This window comes from Mustela erminea, chromosome 2, assembly GCF_009829155.1.
Source record: "Mustela erminea isolate mMusErm1 chromosome 2, mMusErm1.Pri, whole genome shotgun sequence".
In the NCBI taxonomy this organism is placed as follows: domain Eukaryota; kingdom Metazoa; phylum Chordata; class Mammalia; order Carnivora; family Mustelidae; genus Mustela; species Mustela erminea.
Genome location: NC_045615.1, coordinates 141,716,584 through 141,735,899, shown reverse-complemented (window position 1 = coordinate 141,735,899; position 19,316 = coordinate 141,716,584). Strand labels below are relative to the sequence as shown.

The 19,316-nt window shown below is 34.7% G+C and overlaps 1 protein-coding gene across 5 annotated transcripts in view; it reads left to right on the top strand.

Moving 5' to 3' along the window:
• CLOCK (clock circadian regulator) overlaps nucleotides 1-19,316 on the top strand; it is a 134,445-nt gene that overhangs the window by 19,659 nt on the left and 95,470 nt on the right. The window contains exon 3 of one of the 5 annotated variants that reach the window (XM_032334343.1): nucleotides 9,145-9,231. The exons of the other annotated variants lie outside the window; for them this stretch is intronic. The gene's annotated coding sequence lies outside the window, so the exon portion shown is untranslated. The remainder of the gene's footprint in view (nucleotides 1-9,144; nucleotides 9,232-19,316) is intronic. 5 annotated transcript variants of the gene reach the window in all.

Genomic DNA, 19,316 nt, shown 5'->3' with positions numbered 1-19,316 from the left:
GAGAGTAAGTATTTGTTGTTTTAAGCCACCCAGTTTGTAGTCCTTTGTTTTGGAAGCCCTAGGAAACTAATGCAAGTCCTATTAAAAAAAAGTCATGTGAAATTAAAACTTAAAAAAAAAATTGGCACACGCCTTAAGTAAAACTGCCAAAAATATGAACAAAAAAGTAACATGGAAAAGGCAGATGAGTCAGAATAAAACTCATTTTAGTAAATGGAAAGAAACTTTATAGACAAAATATACTTTGCACTCAATAAACACAAACAGTATAGCAACAAAAAATAGCAAGGTTTATAAAAAATAGAAAACATGTAAAAACAGAGACATTAATTTACAGGGTGGAGAGCCTTTTAAAAATTTTTATTGTTAATTTTCTAGTTTTGTTACATTATAATTTCTACCAGGATTGTTTTATAGTACTTTCTCTGGTGATGAAAGTATTCCATAATTGTGCTGGACAGTAGTAGCCACTAGTCATAGGAAGCAATTCATAAATACAGAGTATTTTTCCATTTATTTGTATCTTTGATTTCTTTTAGTTGTATTTTGTATTTTTCAGTATACATGTTTTTCACCAAGTTGGGGTATTTTATTTGTTTTAATGCTATTGTAAATGCAGTTGCTTTCTTAATTTCCTTTTCAGATTGCTCATTGTTAGTGTGTAGAAACATAACTGGTTTTTGTTTGTCAATTTTATATTACATAGCTTTGCAGAAATCATTTATTGGTTTTAAAAGTTTTTTGCTAGGTGTAGGATCATTAGGGTTTTGTAAATATATGTCATCAGTGAAAAGAGTAAACTTTTATTTCTTCCTTCCCTATTTAGATGACTTTTATTTCTTTTTCTTGCCTAATAACTGCTCTAGGTAGGATTTCCAGCACTATGTTGAAGTGGTGCCTTGTTCCTAATCTTAGAGGAAAAGCTTTCATTTTTTCATTTTTGAGTATGATGTTAGCTGTAGACATTTCATATTAGGCCTTTATTATGTTGGAGTAGTTCTGTTCCTGGCTTACTGAGTGTTTTTGTTGGGAAATGGCATTTAATTTTGTTGGATGCTTTTTCTGTATCAGTTGAAGTGTTCATGTGTTTTTTTCTCCTTCATTTTCTTAATGTGATGTGTTATAGTGATGTATTTTCATATGTTGAAACATCCTTGCATTCTTGGTATACATACCACTTGATCATAGTATGTAATCCTTTTAATGGGCTGTTGAATTTGGTTTCTTAGTATTTTGTTGAGGATTTTTACATTGGTATTCATCAGGGATATTACTCTCTGATTTTCTTATTGTGTCTTTTTCTGGTGTTGGTATCAGGGTAATGGTGGCCTTGTAGAATGAATTTGGAAATGTTGCCTCCTTTTTAATTCTTTGGCAGAGTTTGAGGAGGATTTTTTTTTAAAGATATTTATTTATTTATTTATTTATTTGACAGACAGAGATTACAAGTAGGCAGAGAGGCAGGCAGAGAGAGAGAGGAGGAAGCAGGCTCCCTGCTGAGCAGAGAGCCCCATGTGGGGCTCAATCCCAGGATCCTGGGATCATGACCTGAGCCGAAGGCAGAGTCTTTAACCCACTGAGCCACCCAGGCGCCCCTGAGGAGGATCTTTAAATGTTTTAGAGAATTTTCCTGTGAAGCCATGTGGTCCTGGGCTTTTCTTCCTCTGTGATCTGCTTTTATTTCTTGATTAATAAACTTCAATTATGTCTCTTTACTTCCTGCTAAAAAAGATGAGGATTTAGCTATTTATCCTTAGACATCTTTTTTTCTCTTTGTATTCCAGTTTAATACTTACTATATTTAGTTCTTTCATTAATGTTTTCAACTGTAAATAAAATATTTGAATTCCTCAGATACTGTATTTTAAATCCCTACTATGCAAGTTAAGAACACTAGGTCTTTTGGGTACCTGGCTGGCTCAGTTCGTAGAGCATGTGACTCTTGCAGGTTGTAATTTTGAGCCCCCATATGTGGTGTAGAGATGACTTAAAAATAAAATCTTTAAATAATAATAAAAAAGAACATCAAGACTTTATCCTTTTCTTTGTCTTGTGTCTTCTACTCCTTCATTTCCATTTCTATCTTTTGTTTTGTATTTGAGTAGGTTTATAATGTAACATTTCTGTTTTGTTCTGTAATGACAAGAATCTAGGCTTGTCAGGTTGATTTTAAATACAGTAAATTGTAGTTATTGAGCTAAGGTTAATTTTTGTTCTCGGTGGGTTCAAGGTCATGATCCTAATGGAACTCAAAAAATAAAATATTTGCTATCTATGTTGGATCATCTTTACTTACAAATAGAAAGTTTTTCAAAATCTTACTACTAGTTTGCTTTATAATCTGACTTGATTTTCGTACTAGTTTGCTTTATATTGTTTATCTTCTGCCATTATCATCCTTAATTGCTTTTTTCCTTGAAAAAGATACCTTTACTATATCCTCACATGTTTCCTGCTTGAATCATAACATCTATTATTTGTTGATGGAATCTCTAGTTGTCCTGGAGAGATCTCTTTTAGAGCTCTTTTCCTGCCTGCTTTAGTCATGATAGGTTTGGAAGTCTTTATAGCTTCCATTCAAAGGTATTCCTGCATTTCTGGGTTAGATTTACTGTTTCTTAGATTCCCACTACGTCTCTTTCATAGCATTCTCCCTCTTTCTGGAATGTGTCCTAAATTAATGTCAGTATCCAAAGTACTTACAAGGTTCTAAATTTTTGCTGTCTTCAGATGGCTTTGGCCTGGCTCATAATTGCTTGATAGTTTGGCTGGGTGTAGAAATTTAGGTTTAGGTTAATTTTTCCTCAGAACTTGAAGATTTTGCTCTTTTTCTCTGGGTCAAGATGGTGAGAAGTCTGATGTTATTCTGAGACTTGTTACTTTCTAAAGGACTCCTTTCCTCTCTTTTTGGAAGCTTCAGGATCTTTGTAGTTCTGGACTCTTAAAAGTTATTTGTCTAGGTATGAATTATTTTTGTCCTCACTGGACCCTTTGGAGTTGATGGGCCCTTTGTGGTTGAAATGCCTGTGTCTTCCTGCAGGTGGGAAATGTTCTTTTATTGTTTCTTTGGTAATAGTTCTTGGTTTTCTTTGTTCTCCCATTTTGAAATGCTTACCAATAGAATGTTGGCCTTCTGGATTGATTTTACATCTTTTATCTCTTCTCATGTTTTCTACCTCTTCTTTTTTATTAAGTATTCTGACAGATTCCTTCAACTATATCTTTCTGCCTTTCTGTGAATGTCTGTAAAAGCATTGTTAATATTCCTTATATCATTTCAAAAGGCAACATGGTATAGTAGTTACAAGCTTGTGCAGTAGAACCAGACTACCAGACTGTGTGGGTTTAGATCTCAACTCCACCACTTAATATATTATCTTAGGTTACTTACTGTAACCAAAATGAAGATAATAACTAGTTTGTGGGCAAAGGAGTTTATATTTGTAAAGCATTTTTAACAGTTATTGGTGTAGCAAAATATGTATTATTGTTTGTTAAATATATAGTGTCCTGGTTTTGTTTCATGCAGTGCAGTTTATTCAGGAGTGTCTTGAGGATATTTGTTTTGTTTTGAGTTTTCTTCTGTACCCTAGGTAATCTGATTCTTCCAGAGTTAATTGATATTACTTATTTATTTTGTTCTTTTTTTTTTAGCTACTGTATTTTATTGTGTGTATATAGTTCTCTAATTTCATAAGAAATCTGAGAATAGATTTAGAAAGAAGAATCTTCCTAAAATAACTCATGATTTTGTTTTAATGGAATATTTTAAACTATACAAGAGTATACAGAATAGAATGATGAAATGACAGAATTCTGTCACCCAGCTTTAATAATGGGGTCTTTTTTCATCTAGACCCTCACTCCTTTCCTAATATTGTTTAGAAGCAAATTCCACATGTCATTGTTCTGTATTTCTAAGTATATTTTTAAAACTGAAGACTTTGAGTCTTTTTAAATTTCAGAACAATTGATGGGCTCTCTCCTCCATTTGCCTTTACCTTCCTTCCGTGTTGAAGGAACTGTTCTATGGAATATTTCACATTCTGGGTTTTTCTGATTGCTTTTTCCTGATGTCATTTTATTTGTTTTCTTCCAGTAGTAATGTAAACTGGAAATTTGATCCAAAGTAGAGTTTATTAACTTACTGTTTTCTTTTTTCATTATTGTCCCGTTAAAGGGCCTTTTAGAATTTTTTGTTGTCTACCTCCTGAGACCCAGGGGACAGATCATAGTGTTGTGCTTTGGAGGGTAAGAAACTTTTAATTTATTATTTTAAGATCTTTTTACCTTTTGGGTGTGATATTACTCCAGTTAAGAATATATGATCTGGGGGCACCTGGGTGGCTCAGTCATTGGGTGTCTGCCTTCGGCTCCGGTCGCGATCCCAGGATCCTGGGATTGAGCATTGGGCTCCCTGCTTGGCGGGAAACCTGTTTCTCTCCCACTACCCCTGCTTCTGCTTCTTCTTCTTCTTTTTTTTTTTTAAGATTTTATTTATTTATTTAACAGACAGAGATCACAAGGAGGCAAAGGCAGGCAGAGAGAGAGAGAGGGGTAAGCAGGCTCCCCACTGAGCAGAGAGCCTGATGTGGGGCTCGATCCCAGGGTCCAGAGATCATGACCTGAGCCGAAGGCAGAGGCTTTAACCCACTGAGCCACCCAGGCGCCCCTCACTCCCCCTGCTTCTGTTCCCTCTCTTCCTGTGTCTGTCTCTGTCAAATAAATAAATAGAATCTTTAAAAAAGGAATATATGATCTAAAGGTTTGATCCTATTTTGACTCTTTTCAACAAGAATATTTTATAAGTAGTACTATGTATTACATATTACCTGAGGGGGTTCTTAATATTTGGTTGTCTCACTTTTGGAGATGCTAAGATTGATTAGTGCTAAGAGCTCATAAGTTCACATGCAGTTGGTAACCCTATGATCCATTGTGAAATTTACTATTTCTTTTTTCTCTAATTGTTTCAAATCTATTAATGATTATTGCCCATCTGTGTAATTTCTTTTGTTCTTATTAGCTGAAATTCTTTGAAGGACTAGCCCTCTCACTATTAGGTCTCTTTCTCTACCTTGAGATATGGTATCTCTTTGAATAGCTTTTTTATCATTGCTCTAGGAACTGTTTTATGTATACATAATTTATCATATCCTGCTGGTTCTTAAGTCTCTTTATCCCCCCTCCATTTCTAATATATTGCCTTTTTTTTCCTGCGTTTTGAGAACTGTACCATACAGCGTCATCATTTTTGCTTAAGCCATTAAAAATAATATAAGAAGAATATAAGAGAAGGAAAGTCTGTTGTATTTATTCATGTTCTATTCTTGCCATACTTCCTGATTTTCCAATACTTCTTTTAGATTTAAAAAAAATTAACTGAATTAATGTTGTAGTCTTTTATTTTTGTTAATTGATATTTAAAATGGTACTTTTCTGATAGAAGGGTAATGAAAATGCTTTTAATATTGTGGTGAGAAATGTTAATGTTTCTAATCATTTTAACTTTAATTGTTAATAAGAATTACTGGCCATGATAGAATGGTTTTATAAAATCACACTGGAAATAATAAAAGTACCTACTTCATAGGGATATTATGAGGATTGAGTTAGTTAATACATATGTAAGTGTATTTTCTGTCTGAAGGTCCTCCTTTAGCTATTATGCTAGGGTAGTTTTACTGGTGACGGATTTTCTTTGTTTGCCTTCATTTGTGGATGTTTTAATTTCCCTCTCTTTCCTGAAGAATATTTTGTCTGGATACAGGATTCTGGGTTCGTAGTTCTTTTTTTTTTTTTTTTTTTTTTTTCCCAGCACTTGAAACGTGTTTCTGGGCATCAAAAATATGAATGTAAATTGAAATTTTTAATGTTTACTAACTGTGACCATAGTGGTCTAAGTGTTAAAGAATTTTCTTCTACATTATAATTACTATGAGTGTAACATAAATATATTCTTGGTTTTGTTTGTTAAGCTGTTCTTAAACATAAATGCATCTCTTTAGAGCAGACTGCTCTTTTCATGGGATTTATGTATCCATGGATGAATATTACTTATGTTAGAATAAGACTGGTTTTTGTGGAAATTAATAATAAAAAGAAATATTAGGCCATTAGTATGAGGTTTACAAAAGATTATTGGTAACTTTTTGTTAAGTATATCATTTATAGTAGAATATATAGCATATTCCTGATAAATTAATCTGTATCTCATAAGTTTACATAGGGATGAAAAACTGGGCAAAGAATTGGTTGATATGTGACAGCATGATGTCTTGTCCAGGTTAGAAAAAAATACGGATTCACTGTGTCCAATATTCTTTTAACAAAAGTTAATGAAAATGTTTCTCAATAAAAAAATGTAAAACACTAACTTTAGTGTTCACTACTTTCACTTGGAAAGATGCTATTGATTTGACAGTAAGAGCTCTTTCTCTCTCTTTCTTTCTTTCTTTTTTGTTTTTATTGTAAGTGCTCTTTTCAACTGATTAAAACCATGCACAGTATTTTCAGTTCACAGACGTACGACACAGGTGACTGTTGTTTTTTTTTGAGAATGGTTGAAAGTACAGATGTTGAATTTTAATTCAAGATGCTTTCCAGATCTTAGATTCTAAATAATTCTAGATAAGTTATGTAAGGACTCTAGTCATACTGTTTTTACCTGGATGAACTAAATTATAGCACTTTTCAATATTTATCATCACTGTTTTCATTGGATTCTCTCTCATGTGAGCTTTCTGAATCAGAAGTTTTTCTTAATTCTCACCTCCCAAAGTTGTAGCAGCCCATTTGGGCCAAAATATCTCCTTTTTAATATCAGGTATTATTGTTAACGGAAATGTAAGGAATAGGGGAAAAAAAAAACCACCTTAGATATATGGTGCTTCCATTAAGTGTTCCCCTGATACCAATATTTCAAATTACTTTGGTGTTCTGGATGTTTTTTAGCAATTCGAGGAGATGCATTGTAGTGAGATGTTAGATGTGTGAGAGATACATCTTTTGTGAACTGCAAGAAGGAGGATTATTAAATGTATAGTGTAGGGGATGTAGAGTGTAGGAAAGGAGAAACGAGTATAAGGCTCTGACCTTGGTATTAATTCTAGTAATTGGTTGGTAACTCTGGAAATTAAGGATATGGAAGTTGATTCTTCTAAAACCATCTGATCCCTAGTGTGAAGTCTGCTGGATTAAGGTTTAATCTTTCATCACTAGATGATAGTCTTGAATCTAATGCTGCAGAATATTCATATACTTTTTATTTTCATTACTGTTAATTTCCCTAAGGACCTTCATCACTGTGCACTAATTACTACCATTTCTCTCTGCTCTCTTTGAGTGAGGATTCTTTTCATTCTTCCTGAGTATACTGCTCAGTAGAACAGTTTCTTATTCTCTCTCTTCCTCTTTTAACATTTGTATATTTTTGCTCACAATCTGCTCCCTCAAGTTTTGATTGTCTTTTGTTGCATCAGATTTTGTCTATGTGATTGTTGTTTCTTCATTCAAAAAAACTTCAGACCCCCCCCAAAAAAAACCCCCAAAACTTAGTATATGTTGCAAAATGTAATTGCCCAGGAGTATCAAACATCATTGTATTTCAGTGCCTAAAACTCCATGAGGCCAGGAATGTGGTGTGTTTTTCTTATCAGAACAGACCATAGTGAGCGAATGAATAAGGAGAACAGGATTTTCCAGATTCTTTCCTTAATAGAACTGCTAGTTTTTTAAAAAAAATTAACCGAATTAATGTTGTAGTCTTTTATTTTTGTTAATTGATACTTAAAATGGTACTTTTCTGGTAGAAGGGTAATGAAAATGCTTTTAATATTGTGGTGAGAAATATTAATGTTTCTAATCATTTTAACTTTAATTGTTAATAAGAATTACTGGCCATGATTGGATGGTTTTATAAAATCACACTGGAAATAGAGGGTCATAAAAGTACGTACCTCATAGGGATATTATGAGGATTGAGTTAGTTAATACATATGTAAAGCACTTACAGCAGGGCTTCACACATAGTAAAGTGCTTGGTAATTGTTAATAACTGAGAACGATGCTGGAGACTGACTTCTTTGCCATCATTCTGCAGGAGGTTTGTTTTTTTTTTTAAGATTTTATTTATTTTATTTATTTGATAGATATTACAAGTAGTCACAGAGGCAGGCAGGCAGGGAGAGAGGAGGAAGCAGGCTCCCCTCTGAGCGGAGAGCCCGATGTGGGGCTTGATCCCAGGACCCTGAGACCATGACCTGAGCTGAAGGCAGAGGCTTTAACCCATTGAGCCACCTAGACACCCCATCCATGCAGGAGGATTTCTTGATGGTTAGTTGTCCATTTCATTCATAGGGAGGTAGGCTATCGGCCCAAGGCAGTCTTCGCTCAGGCCCTTGAAAAAGCCCCCTAAAAGGATCATCCTTCACAAGCATTTTTTCCTCAGCTTCCTTCCAAGGGCCCCCTCTGAACCCTCGAGGCTAGTGGGTTGAAAAGAACTTAAGAATGGGTAGTATATCCCAGTCAGGTGATGAAGGTTTGAAATGGGCTCTGCCTTTTACCCCTTTGTGACTCTGTGACTGGGGCAAATTGCTTCGCCTATTTCCTATGTTATCTGTCTCACCTCCAAGAATGTTATTTTTATCTCCTTTCTTACTCTGAGCAGCCACATTGCACTTATTTTACTTCTACACAAATGCTGACTTCTCTGTTTTATCTGGCCCTTTGAACCTGCTGTTCACTTTGGATGAAACACTTTCTCTTCCCTCCTGCCTTTCTTTATCTGGCCAGATCCTGTTCATGCTTCCATTAAATGCTTCTCCTTTAGGAGGCTGTTCCTAACCAATTCTCACCAGACTGGTTTGTTTTTCTGCCATACCTTCCCCTCACAACGTCATGGTTCTTAAAGCCTTTCATCCCATTTAGAGTTGCCCTACATAGTGAGCTCCCACATGGGTTGATGGGATCTGACATGTTCATTGCTGCATCCCCAGTTCCTGGCACATAGGAGGCCCCAATCAATGCTGTATACATGCATGGGAAAGAAAAATAGTAGAGATATTTTTGCTTAGGCTTTGGCTAACATTATCTCCACAGCTGCCCTTGTTTTACAGTATTTTTATTTTATTTTTTCCTGTAAAGCTGCTGAAACTTAGAAGCTGATTCTGTCACAGTGTAAGATGTGTTTGGAACATTCTGCATTCTTCTTAGATGAATTTTTAGAACCTGGTGAGTTTCACTAGATACCTTCAGTTTTCGTTTTGAGCTCTGAGGTATGCTGTATTTTTTCTTTTTTCTGTGTAATTCATAATTGTTGGTTATAGTAAGGTATACGATCACCTGGCAAGAAGCATAGGACAAAGTATTATAAGAATATTTAGAGCATGATATCCTACTTGTTTTGATAGCCTTAATTTATCTTTAGAATTTTGGAAAAGAAAATCTCAAAAGAATACTATTTTGTGAAGTGAAAATCATATGAAATTCAAATTTCAGCATCTGTGAATAAAGCTTTATTGGAACACAGTCTCTCTCTCTCTCTCTCTCTCTTTTTTTTTTTTTTTTTAAACATAATGTGCATGGCTGTTTTCATGCTCTAGTGGCAGAGTTAATTTAAGTACGTGGTTGCATTAGAGACCCTAGGGCCCAGAAAGGCAAGAGTATTTACTATGTAGCCCTTTTCAGAATAAGTTAACTGACCTATGCTCTTCATGGTTGGAGAAGTATTTATAGGTTGAGTGCTAGTAGGTTTATTTTCAAAATAGGGAAAAAAATACCTTTTCTATCTGAAACCAAGGGTGTTGGGTTTACTAAATTTTAAGTTTCCTAAGGGTAAATACTGTGCCTGTTTTTTAAACAATGGATGCCACCATGGTTATTGTAGGCCTGACACATGGTTGGCACAAAGTCAGTGTTGAGTAAAAGAATAAGATCTGTTACAGCTCTAGTACCTATTATATGTATGTATGGTCACAGTAATTCTAGTTTCTTTAAAGGTTTGCTTATTGGGAGTGGGTGTTTTTTGTTGACTGTAGGAGAGAATTAAAAAAAAAAAACTAAAACAAAACTAGAAGAGAAATTTGATGAAAACCGTAATTTTCTCTGGATCTGTTCTTTACAGATAGCCATGAAATCATTGGCCAGATTTATTTGTCTAAGTTGTTTATAAATTGTTACTTTTTAAAATAAACTAATCCAGAAATTACCAATCTCAGAAACTTAGAAGCCTTCTTCTTATAAAGCTTTAAAATGTATGTGTGTAAATATATAAATAAATATATATATAATATCTATTAAAAGCTTCTCTTGGATAGCAAGATTCATATATTTTCATCTTAAGTTGTCTGAAACTTCCCCAACTTATCCGTTGACTATCATTTTTTAATGAACCTTCCCTGTATAGTTTGCTGAAGACCCAGCTTTTAAAGTATTATCCTGCAGAACACCTTGTTAATGATGAGATAGTTTAAGTGGCATTTAGTGGAGGAAAACTGTTCCATATTGAAGGATTCTAGGGAGATTGGACAGCTAAATGCAGTCATTACATGACTGGACTGGATCCTGTGTGGGAGGAGGAAGAAAGCCTTAGAGAACTTCATTTGGTCAGTTTAAAAAAAAAAAAAAGAAAGGAAAATATGCATTAAATTAAAATTTTGTGTAATTGTTAAATTTCCTGAAGGTAGTAACTATATTATGGCTATTTAAGGGAATGTCTTTGTTCTTAGGAGGCATATGTTCACATATTTAGGGGTAAAAGGGTGTGATAGATACAACCTATTCTCAAATGGTTCAGCAAATGTTTATCCAGATACGTTGAGAAAAATGATGCGAATGTTAATTGATCAGTCTGGATAAAATATACATAAAGTTCTTTGAACTATTTGTGCACTTTTCTGAAAGTTTGAAGGTATTTCCAAGTAAAAAGTTTAAAGAAATGACATTAGCAATTACTAAAAACCTAGAGATTATATCCAAATACTGTTGCTTTTAAATTATTTACTTTGATTAAAAATACACTTTACAGTGTTTGTCCTTTTTTCAAAATGCTTTCCACGAGACTCTGTGTACATGGTGGTACTATTCTGAACAATATTTTTTCTTGGGTGTTTTATGCTTAATTTGTGGTTGTCAGTACAGATACTCTGTTCTGTGATTCTTTATTAGATTTAATAAGTTTGACTTATAAATAGTCTATAAAATTTAGTTATTTTATAGTAATGTGGAGATAAAATGAAGTAGAACTTAGCAAATGTAAAACTGCTTTGCAAAGATGAAGTCTTTATATTAGCAGTATTCTTGCTGATTATCTCATCAGGTTTTTTTTTTAAGATTTTATTTATTTTTTTTTTAAAGATTTTATTTATTTTTTTGTCAGAGAGAGAGAGGGAGAGAGAGCGAGCAAGCACAGGCAGACAGAGTGGCAGGCAGAGGCAGAGGGAGAAGCAGGCTCCCCGCCAAGCAAGGAGCCCGATGTGGGACTCGATCCCAGGATCATGACCTGAGCCGAAGGCAGCCGCTTAATCAACTGAGCCACCCAGGTGTCCCATCTCATCAGTTTTTTTAATCATAAAATCATAATTAAATACCAATTAGTAGAATTTAGAACTTGAAAAATTTTAGATATAATGTGTTAAAATTTTCTTCTATCTGCTACTTTGCTTTAATATAATGTCCACTATAGCTTGTTTTATTGAAAGTCTATTGTGTTCCCTTAATGCCATAGAGCAGCTTTGTTTTTAAAAGTAGATCTGGTTTTACTGTCTTACATTTATTATATTTGACCTTAAATTTATTATATTTTGAAGGAAATTCAAGAGTAAGGATCTACTATAGTGGTTCTTAAACTGCTACTAATAATTGATGACCTTTTTGAGCTTTTTATTTTAGTGCCAGACATTATATTCTAAGCATGCTACATTTAGTAATTTATTTCATTTTCACAACAGCCTTATGCTAACACCTTGCCTTGATTTGCTATGCAATTTTAGTTAAAATTTTAGTTAAAATTGCATAGCCTCAGAAGCCTTAAATTTCTTTTTTTTTTTAATCCCCCGCCAAATACAAATTATGGGAACTGGGGATCTGGAATTAATATAGAAAAATTGATCAATGGGGCACCTGAGTGGTTCCATCAGTTGGGCGTCTGTGTCTTGGTTTCTGCTTGGATCACAGTCTCAGGGTTCTGGGATTGAGCTGAGCATTGGGCTCTGTGCTCCACAAGGAGTCTGCTTGAGGATTCTTTCCCCACCTCCCTCTGCCCCTCCCTCTACTTGCACACACACATTGTCTCAGAAGAAAAAAAAAAGTCGTCTTACAATTTTTAGGTTGTAAATAATGGGATGGGTCTAACTTCAACCTAGACCTTCTGTTGCCTTCATAATTTGGGAAAGATCAGTCTATCAAGATCATTCTTCATTAACTGTACTGATAAAGGAAGTAAATACATCTTTTAATAGCCAATTAAGAAGCAAACTGATGTAGAAATCTAGTTTTCCTAGATTTGAATTTTACCAAGTAAAACAACCAGAAAGTTAAAAATTTTAAAATTAAGGGACTGATACAGTATTGCTAACTTTTAAAACTTTTTGCATTGAATTAAACCATGCTTTTTATAAAGTGGATAAATCTTGAGTATCCTTTTGATTAAATTTTATGAAGTCAACACTTGTTTAACCAAGATCAAGATATAGAATATTTTCATCAACCTAGGAGCCTCCTTCATGCCCCCTGACAGTCAACACATATTTCCAAAGGTAACTATTATTCTAACTTCATTTACTATTCATTAGTATTGTCTATTGTTAACCATCTTTTGACTGTCTTTTTTGATCAACATCTTGTTTATGTGAGTCACCTATGTGGATTCACACAACATTAACTTATTCTTTTGCATTGCTTTGTAGTACTTCATTGTATATTGCCTCAGTTTATCCATTCTATCTACTGTTGATGAACATTTGGATCATTATCAGTTTTTAGCTATTATAAACAATGTTGCTGTGGATATTCTTGAGCATGTCTTTTGGTGCACATATACATGCATTTTTTTTTTGTTTGAGTGAATATCTAAGAGTGAAATTGTTGATCACGGTATTTCACTGTTGCGCTTTAATGGGTGCCCCTAGTTTTTGAAAATGGTTGGAATTCTTTGTACCTATCAACAGTGTACAAGGGTTCTCATTGCTCTACATTCTCACCAGCAGTTAAAATTATTAGTGTTTTTTAATATTAGCTTCTTTGCCATATATGTGGTGAAAAAATTATTGGAGTTTTAATTTGAAATTCCTTGCTGTCTTTAAGGATTTAGCACATGTTTGTATGCTATTGACCATTTGGATATCCTCTTTTGAGAAATGCCTTTTCGTGTCATTTGACCATTTTTCTGTTGAGTTGTTTATCTTATGGATTGGTAGGAGTTCTTTATTTCTAGGGTAAGTTTTTTGTTGGATTAAGTATTGAAGATATGTATCCTACTTCTTTACTTTTTTAACAGTGTATCTTTATTTTTAAAAGATTTTTTTTTTTTTTTTTTGATAGAGCACAAGTAGGCAAAGTGGCAGACAGGAGGGCAGGCAGAGGGAGGGGAGAAGCAGGCTCCCTGCTGAGCAGAGAGCCTGATGCAGGACTTGATCCCAGCACTCTGGCATCATGACCTGAGCCAAAGGCAGACACTTAACCGACTGAGCCACCCAGGTGCCCCAGTAGTGTGTCTTTATTAAGAAAATTTCTTAAATTTAATAAAATTCATTTTACCAAATAGTTCTTTTATGGTTTTTGCTTTTTGTGTTTTAAGAAATCTTTGTCTATCCCAAAGCCAAGAAGATATTCTTGTATGTTCTCTCTTACAAACCTGATTGTTTTAACCTTTACACTTAGGTTTAGGCATGGCATATGGTAAGATTCCTCGTTCATTTTATTTTCCATATGGAAACCCATTTTGTCAAACATTGTTTGTTGAAGAAAAGATTATCCTTTCCCTGTGGTAAGGCCCTAGTGCCTTTGTTGCAATTCAGATTTATTTATTTATTTATTTATTTATTATTTATTTATTTATTCGTGGGTCTGTTTTTGGGCTCTTCTGTTCCATTGGGCTGTTGTTGTGCCAGTGCCCCACTCTTCTAATTACTGTAGCTTTAAATCCTCCAATTATGTTCTTCACAATTGCCTTGGTTTTTATTGGTCTTTTGAATCTCAATAAAAATTTTATAGTCAACCTGTCAGTTTCCTAAATAGATAACCTTCTTTATAGCGAGCAAGTTTTTTAAAAAAGCAAGTTTAATATTATTTATTTAATATTTATATTGGCCAGCTTAATATCAGATCTATAGATAAAATTAGGTATATTGGACATTTCTCAGTATTGAGAGTTTCGGAATCTCAGAATTTTATTTTGTGTATGGAGGTCTTATACATCTCTGTTAACTTTTTAAGCGAGGGTAATGATATTGTGGTTATGTTTTTGATTGGTCCTTATAATTTATAGATTCACACTGGGGTGTTTACAGATGCAGTGATACAGTTTTGGGGGTTTACTTTTAATAATACAAAGGAGGGAGGGGAGGAATAGAGAAGGGGCAGTATAGATGTAACCAGATTGACTATGATTTGATTATTGTTGAAAATAGGTGATTTGTAGGTTAATAATTATATTATTCTTTTTACTTTTCTGTGTGTTTGCAAATTTTCATAAAAATAGGTATAAGAAATGTAATGACTGTAGTAGGTTGATACACATATAAGATTCCAGAAGTTCATCATAATATTTAAAAATTCCTCCGGGTATCAGGTCATTACTCTGAAAATCATTTATAAATGAAAGAGTCAACCATTTAATGTTTTTCTGCACAGATTATATTCCAGGATAACCAAATAGTTAAGAGGGAAAGTTTATCTATGTGGAAGAATCACAGCTGATAAGAAATGTTGAGAAAATAATAGGATTAGAAACTCACCACAGTGCAACTTCTTTTTTTTTTTTTTTTTTTTTTAAGATTTTATTTATTTGACAGAGAGAAAAGTCACAAGTAGGCGGAGAGGCAGGCAGAGACAGAGAGGGGAGAAAGCAGGTTCCCTGCGGAGCAGAGAGCCTGACGTGGGGCTTGATCCCAGGACCCTGGGATCATGACCTGAGCGGAAGGCAGAGGCTTTAACCCACTGAGCCACCCAGGTGCCCCCACAGTGCAACTTCTGATGAAATAATGGATCAAGAAAATGATCAGTAAGTGACTACTGAAGCCACTAGGTGAAAAATCTTTTGGGACATTATTTTTGTGTGAGCTGTAGGCCTGAAGTAGCTAAGCTTCTGCAAAATGGCATTTATTTTTCATCTGAATTCCATTTGGGTCTATTAATCCTTTTTGAACAAAATAGAATCACATTTCAGCATTTTACTGAATATTTTTTTTAAATTACCAAAGTAAACTGATGCTCATGAAAGATGAAAACAATACAATATGTGTGTAAGTGAAAACCTCCTTTGAAAATTAAACTTTTATTTCATGTCCCTCTCCAGAGATAGCTGCTGTTAACACTGTTTAATCTTGTAGATCTTGTTCTGTGTGTTTACAAACATAGACTTTTTAATATTGGAAAATGAATTGTCTTTTCTGTCAGTTTGCCTCTACTATGGGCTCTGTTTCTACTCACGGGACAGGAAAACAACCTGGAGCATGTCAGAAAGTTTAACATATGGTGTACTCTTTATACTCATCTTTTCACTTGTGAGGGTCCAGTCATCTTGGGGGGCATTTGCAGTTTGCAATTAGGTCATACCGGTGTGAGTTTTATGTGGTTGTAGATTGTATTCAGCTGAAAGAGTTGGATTCCTTGGGTTTTGTAGGACTCTTTAGAGTCCACATTCTAGGGTTTTCTTTGGATTTTGACCCGGTCTTCTAGACCACTAGAAACTCCCCAGATTACATCAACTTCTCCAGGTCCTCTGAAGGCCTACTCTGTCCTTAGCTAGGAGATGCTGATTGACTTAGATGGAGTCTAGCCTTGGAAGGGAAAAGGAATAGAAAGGCCTTTTGGTCTGGTTTGTGCTTACCTGACAGCAGACAAAGGAGTATGCACACCTTCACTCACCTCCTATTTCCTCCTGCAAGAGAACACTACCTTTCTAATAATTCTTTTCAGGTGATGGAGTGTGCAGAAAGTTCAGGGGATTAATCAAGACTAAATCTTTACTATTTAGTCTTTACTACAATACGTGATATACATAGAAAAGTGCAGTATCACTGACGCTGCTCTCTGGGGGTTTGAAATCTAGTGTAGTTAAAAGAGCACGTGTGTAATGATTTTAACACAAGGTAGGAAATGATTGATTCGAGAAGAAAAATATACATAAGGTTTATAAGGGTGCGAATGTTTCCAGCTTTTTATTTTTACAGGCATGGGGATTGGAGGAGGGGTTTATATCTCAACCTTTTAAATCGTTAAGAAAGGATAGAACAAATTTAGAAAGCTCAAATCTTAGCTTTTAATGAGCAAGGAAGTAAGGAATTAAATTGCCTTGTTATAGGCAAGCACTATAACAAGGACTAATTGATAGTTGCTTTTTTTTGTTTTTACAATAGTCCAGTGGAAAGAGTCATCTGATGTTTAGTTTGATAATTATAATACAGCCTCTGTTAGATTTCAGGATTGTTAGGAATATTAGGAAATTTAATTCTGTCAGTTAACTGTTACCTACCATCTAATATATCAGAGAGTATTAGTGTTAAAAGTAAATTGCTTCTTATTAACTTTTCTCAGAGGACATATTTAATATGCCACCTCCCCATCCATTTTTACTCATAGTGTTATGTCAATTAATATGTTTGCTGCAAATATGTTAAACTATGAAAGCAAACAACAACGTTGTAAAAAATTGAAGTTCCATATTACAGCAAGTCACTTTGTTTTGTGTCTATTTCCTTCCAGTTCTTTGCAGATGCATACTTTTTTTAATGTGTAGTTTCTTACAGACATTGTACTAGTCAAGACTGCATTTTCCCTTTTACCAAGTCTAAAATTCTGCCCTTTTCTAAGACCTTAACATTTCAGGTGAGGATTTGGCAGTCAGTTTAAATCTGCTTAATCAGGTTTAAAAAGTAGTTAATAGTCAACTAAGAGACCTACATATATTTATTTCAGAGTTTTGAAGGTAAATAAGGATAAGACAGAAAAGTGGAAATGGATAGCATATGAGTCATACTGCAAAATCTTAAAATGTAAAGGGAGTAAATTTTATCTTAAAGTGTAGATATAATAATTATTTCAGTGAAGAAATGTTGTATGGTAGTTTTCTAAATAATCTGTGGTTCAGGATCCATCTAAACATATTTGAACTAGTTTTCAGATAGTTGTGAACTTGTTTGGCCTACTTGGTTACACAAAAGCAACCTGGCAGTTAACCCAAGTTTTAATAGGTCAGAACAACTGCCTATTTTATAAAGGGATTATACTGCAAAAAGAGGAATACTTGTGGCCTTAAAAATTGATATATGTTTAGTGGCATTTTACATGGGTCTGGTGGCATTGTCATATTTGTACATAATAGTTTTAAGTTATTAAATAAGTCATGAGCTAGCCCCTAAGCCTGTTATTTCATACTACTACTTAATAACAGGTCCCTGGAAATTTTTATCACTAATAAAATTCTGTACTTCTAGGTTGATACGTTTTATTCATTCATTCTCGCCCTCCCTTTCCTTTCCATTTCTCTCCTTCCCTCTCTTCTCCCCTTCCTCAGATCCAGCTCAGAAATTTACATACACTCAGGGGCACCTGGGTGACTCAGTTGGTTAAGCGACTGACTTTTGGTTTTGGCTCAGGTCCTGATCTCATGGGTTGTGGGATGGAGCCCTACATCAGGCTCCATGTGCCCAGTGAGAGTCTGCTTAGGTATTTTCTTGTTCTGTTCCATCCCTCACTTGCTCGCTCCCTGTCTGAAATAAATAAGTAAAATCTTGGGGAGAAAAGAGAAATTTACATACACTTGTCTTTTTAAAACGGGCCAATCCACATAGGACCAAATTTAATTTATGTTCTTTGGACAAATGTTTGACGCTTAGAAATTATGCCTTTTTTTAAAACTCAGTATAGCACATGAAATAATTGTCCAAAAGGGAAAGAATGCTTTCATATTCTTTTGGACATTAAACTAACTTTTGCCATCCAGAGCAGACAGAGAGCCTCTTGGGGCCATATAGCAATAGTGTTAGGCTTGAAAGTTGCAGTTGAATTCCTAGAACATGAATTATCATCTACATTTTTCTTCAGTTTCCTTGAAGAAACAGAAAACGAAAAGATAGCTCAGAAGTTACAATACTTCAGTAATAAAATACCAAAAAACAAAAAAGGTTACAAACTACCTGCTCTGGTGGTGTGATCCTTTATCTATTGATGGATCAAATTGTTCTTTAATGTCTTATCTTCCCCAAAGATACTTAATTTTGTCCTCACCAAAGAGAGACTTCTTTGGTCAAGGAATGTGGTAGGAGAATAATGGTCCTTCAAGATGTCCATTCCCTAACTCCCAGAACCTGTGATTATATTAGGTTGATTGGCAAAGAGGAATTACAGTTGGAAAGGTTCTCTTGGATTATCGGGGTGGGCCCAGTGTGATCAATTACTAGGGTCTTTGTAAGGGAAAAGGGAGGCAGAAGAGATGGCAGCTTGAGAAGCATATGGCCTGCTGCTGGGTTTGAAGATTGAGGAGGGGAGCCATTAGCCAAGGAAGGTGAGACGCTTTGAGAAGGTTGTAAAGGCAAGGAAACAGTTTTTGCTAAAGTTTCCAGAGAGGAACGTAGCCCTGCTGACACCTTGAGTTTAGCCCAGTGGGGTTGGAACTGGGAGAGAATAAATTTGTGTTTTTTTCATTCCATTAAGTTTGTGGTCATGTGTTTTAGAATTTAGAAGCCATAGCAAACTAATACGTGGTATATCTGTTTAGTTTTTCACTAACAACATGAATTTTATATACTGATTAATTGAATCCTGATGTGAATGACAATGTGATTTCCTGTGAATGTTAATTCTAGTTTATTCAGAAGTTTTTTGTGTTGATAATATGTTGGGCATTGACGTGTGGACCTTGGCTTACCCAGGGGTCTTTTTGTTTGCTACCTCCTGGGACTGGTGAGAAGTTCACTGTGGTTCAAGAATAGGGAGTATGTCTACAGTGAGGATGGAATGGGGATGAGGGTAGAGAAATAGGAAGTTAGAAAGGAAAATTGGTACTGTGCAATGTGGCAAGAGATGTCACCTTCAGAAGCCTGGTTTCCCCTCCACATGTTTTTCAGTATTTGTGTGATTTGTGCCTGTATTAATAA